Source organism: Myotis brandtii, unplaced genomic scaffold (assembly GCF_000412655.1).
Source record: "Myotis brandtii unplaced genomic scaffold, ASM41265v1 scaffold707, whole genome shotgun sequence".
NCBI lineage: Eukaryota > Metazoa > Chordata > Mammalia > Chiroptera > Vespertilionidae > Myotis > Myotis brandtii.
Window position 1 is genome coordinate 606,929 of NW_005370773.1, and position 4,216 is coordinate 611,144.

Consider the following 4,216-nt stretch of genomic DNA (forward strand, 5'->3'; position numbering starts at 1 on the left):
CTCTGGGTGCCATGGGTGCTCTGGGTGCCATGGGTGCTCTGGGTGCCATGGGTGCTCTGGGTGCCATGGGTGCTCTGGGTGCCATGGGTGCTCTGGGTGCCATGGGTGCTCTGGGTGCCATGGGTGCTCTGGGTGCCATGGGTGCTCTGGGTGCCATGGGTGCTCTGGGTGCCATGGGTGCTCTGGGTGCCATGGGTGCTCTGGGTGCCATGGGTGCTCTGGGTGCCATGGGTGCTCTGGGTGCCATGGTTGCTCTGGGTGCCCTGGGTCCTCTGGGTGCCATGGGTGCTCTGGGTGCTCTGGGTGCACTGGGTCCTCTGGGTTCCCTGTGTGCTCTGGGTCCCCTGGGTTACTGCTTGGGTGCTCTGGGTGCTGCCGGGGTGCTATAGTGCTGTCGGATTGCTCCTGGATGCTGCTGAGGTGCTCTGGTGTGCTGTGGGATTTGGGGTGCTGCTGGGACTAGAAGTCAGCGCACACCATGGGGAGTTTAAAGTCTGGTGGAGGGAACAGACAGGAAACATGAATAGATCAGATGGTCTCTGATGGAGTCAGGTCTCCAGAGAAAATAAATAGGGCCATGGGCTAGGGAGCTCTGGGGGCCTGGGGGTCAGGGTGGGCCCCTCGGAGAGATGGCCCTGCAGCTGGGGCTTGAAAGAAGCAGCAGCTCCATGAAGACCCACGCTGCTGCGCCTCAGTGCTGCCCACGCACCAGACTCTGTGCTGAAGTTTAAAAATATATACACAGCCCGGCCAGCGGGGCTCAGTGGCTGAGCGTAGACCTATGAGCCAGGAGTTCAGGGTTCAATTCCCAGTCAGGGCATCCTGGTTTCAGGCTCATCCCCAGTAGGGGGCGTGCAGGAGGCAGCTGATCAAATATTCTTTCTCATCATTGATGTTTCTATCTCTCTCTCCCCCCTTCCTCTTTGAAATCAATAATCACTTTTTTAAAAGATCTCTAGTTTAAAAAATATAGAGAGAGACACCAAACCCAACTCAACCTGCAGAGTCAGAGCAGCTGTGTGCGAGGCCCAATGTGTGCGCGCACGCATGCGTCCATGTGTGCATGAGTGTGTGTGTGTGCATGAGTGTGTGTGTGTGTGTGTGTGTGTGTGTGTGTGCGAGCGCACGTGTGTGATCCTGGGGCACAGCCTGGAGCTGTGGCAGGGGCTGGGGATCAGCGGTCCAGGGGCCACTGCTCTACACGGGAACAGCAAGAAACGATCTTGGAAACTGGGGGAGCAGAGGGGAGGGAAGAGCAGGAGGGGGCAGCCAGACCCTCCAGGCAGTGGGAAGGAGTTTGGGTTTTACTCCAAGTGGGGTGGGAAGCTGTTGCTGGACTCGTCGCAGGAAAATGCAAGGTCTTCTGGACAAGAAAATTTGGACTCTCACTCTTTGTCTAAGGCAAATCCTATATAATAAAAGCCCAGCGACCGAAATAGTGGAATGACCAGAATGACCAGACACCAGAACACCACTGCCCCTCGCCTCAGCTGGCCCCACCCCCCAGGGAGCAGTTAGGGGTGATTAGGCAGGCAGGCGAGTGGTTGGAGCGATGAGGCAGGCAGGCAGAGGCAGTCAGGGGTGATCAGGCAGGTGAGTGGTTAGGGGTGATCAGGCAGGCAGGCAGAGGGGTTAGAGGCAATCAGGCAGGCAAACAAGTGGTTCGGTGTGATCAGGCAGGCAAGCAGAGGTAGTTAGGGGCGATCAGGCAGGCAGGCAGGCAGAGGCGGTTAGGGGGATTCAGGCAGGCAGGCAGAGGCGGTTAGGGGGATTCAGGCAGGCAGGCAGAGGCGGTTAGGGGTATTCAGGCAGGCAGGCAGAGGCAGTTAGGGGTGATCAGGAGTCAGGAAGAGTGGTTAGGTGTGATCAGGCAGGCAGGCAGAGTGGTTAGAGGCAATCAGGCAGGCAAACAAGTGGTTCGGTGTGATCAGGCAGGCAAGCAGAGGTAGTTAGGGGCGATCAGGCAGGCAGGCGAGTGGTCGGGGTAATGAGACAGGCAGGCAGAGGCGGTTAGGTGTATTCAGGCAGGCAGGCGAGTGGTTGGGGTGATGAGGCAGGCAGGCAGAGGCGGTTAGGGGTATTCAGGCAGGCAGGCAGAGGCAGTTAGGGGCAATCAGGCAGGCAGGCAAGTGGTTGGGGTGATGAGGCAGGCAGGCAGAGATGGTTAGGGATAATCAGGCAGGCAGGCAGTGCAGTTAGGGGTGATCAGGCAGGCAGGTGAGTGGTTAGGGGCAATCAGGCAGGCAGACAGAGAGGTTAGGGGCAATCAGGCAGTCAGGTGAGTGGTTGGGACAATCAGGCAGGCAGGCAGAGGCAGTTAGGGGTGATGAGGCAGGCAGATGAGTGGTTGGGGCGATGAGGCAGGCAGGCAGAGGGATTAGGGGTGATCAGGCAGGCAGGTAGAGGGGTTAGGGGTGATTAGGCAGGCAGGCAGAGGCGGTTAGGGCGGTCAGGCAGGCAGGTGAGTGGTTAGGGACGATCAGGCAGGCAGGCAAGCAGTGAGCAGCCAGCAGTCCTGGATTGCAAGAGGGATGTCCGACTGCCGGTTTAACCCGGCAGTTGGACATCCCTTGAAAGGTCCCGGATTGCGAGAGGGTGCAGGCCAGGCAGAGGGACCTCTCCATGCACGAATTTCGTGCACCAAGCCTCTAGTAATAATAATAATAGGTTTAAGATGCCATGTATTATTGCCTTTAATCTGGTAATGGGGCAGGACTTGCAGGGCGGGTGGTTAAATATGGAGTGTGTCTCCACGGAAGGGCATGGAATCTGTTGGTCGGGAGGAAGAATAGACTCACCCCTGAGCAGAAATCATTCTGCGGGGTCTGGGGGGCTTCCTGGCCCGCCTGGCCTCGCAACTAGACGTGGGAGGGAGGCCCCAGCCTCCGCTCCCCTCACCCCCGGCTCAGCCTCAGCCTCTTGGTTCCTTCTCTCATTACAGCTCTCATTAGTCAGTCAGGCTGCTGTGATACCCCTGCTGGCGGCTTAAGCAACAAAAACTTCTTTCACCGTCTGGGCCTGAAAGTCCAAGGTCCAGGCGCCTCCTGAGGCCTCTGTGCTGCAGCTGCCGCCTCTGGTTGTGTCCTCACAAGGTCTCTCCTCTGAGAGGGCACCCAGGTGTCTCTTTGGGTGTCCAAATGTCCTCTCTCCTGAGGAGGCGGCCGGGTTGGATTAGGGCCATCCCGTTGGCCCCATTTGACTTTAGCATCTCTTTAAAGACCCCAATGTGCAGTCATTTCTGAGGTCCTGGGGGTTAGGGCTTCAACATATGAATTTGCGGGACACAGTTGAGCTCCAAGTGGCAGGTGGATGGAAGGAGAGCAGGTGCCCCCACCCCTACACACAGAGCAGTGATCAGATTTGGAATGTTTACGTAAAAGGCCCTTCCACCAGGAAAGGTTTCCAGACATAATCAACCCTCGAAACCACACCTCGGATACCAGCTGAATGGCAGCCCTGCCCCACCCAGCCCTGAAGGCCAGGTGTACTTATTGAACACCTACTGTGTGCAAGTTCCAAACTCAAGCATTGGGAAATCTAGGGACCTCCCCACCCAGTAGCACGGATTAGAGAGGGATATAAATAGCCATGATCTGAGACTGAGGGAAGCAAATAAAATAGAAGGAGTTGGTCCACAGGGCGAGGGCCGGGGGAGGAGGATGACCAGAGGACTTCCATTCGGGGGGTGAGGGGAGGGACTGGAAATGAAGTAGGTGCTGTTTTCCCCTAACGTGACAGATGGGGAAAACAGGGCACAGAGAGGGTAAGTCGATTCCACAGTCACACAGTGAGTGACAGCTGGGATTTAAACCCACACTCTTAAGCACTACCCTGTTTTAAAGGGAAATGAGAGGGATAAAAGGAGACATGCAGGTTGGGGCCGCACTGAACCAGCTAAGGGCTTCTCCTTTATTCTGCAGACACAGGGGTGCCCTTGAAAGTTTCTGACAGAAGTGTGACCCGGGCCAGCTGGGCCTCGGGGAGTGCAGTGCGGGGCTCGAAGCTTTCATCTGTGAGCTGGGAAACTCCCCTGCCAGCACCGTCCTCTCTGAGGCCACCTCGCAGGTGAGTGTGCACGCCCAGCGGCCACCTGCACTGTCCCACCCCTTTCCCAGCAAGGACGACAGCCAGCACCGACGGCATGCCATGCCCAGCGCTTTTCGGGCACCATCCCCTTTCAGCCGTCCGGAAAATGCAGGCCAGGGCCGGGGCCGGG

The 4,216-nt window shown here is 57.6% G+C and overlaps 1 protein-coding gene across 1 annotated transcript in view; it reads left to right on the forward strand.

Moving 5' to 3' along the window:
• Positions 1-3,920: 3,920 nt before the first annotated feature.
• SCNN1B (sodium channel, non voltage gated 1 beta subunit) overlaps positions 3,921-4,216 on the forward strand; it is a 33,851-nt gene continuing 33,555 nt past the window's right edge. The window contains exon 1 of the mRNA XM_014530007.1: positions 3,921-4,065. The gene's annotated coding sequence lies outside the window, so the exon portion shown is untranslated. The remainder of the gene's footprint in view (positions 4,066-4,216) is intronic.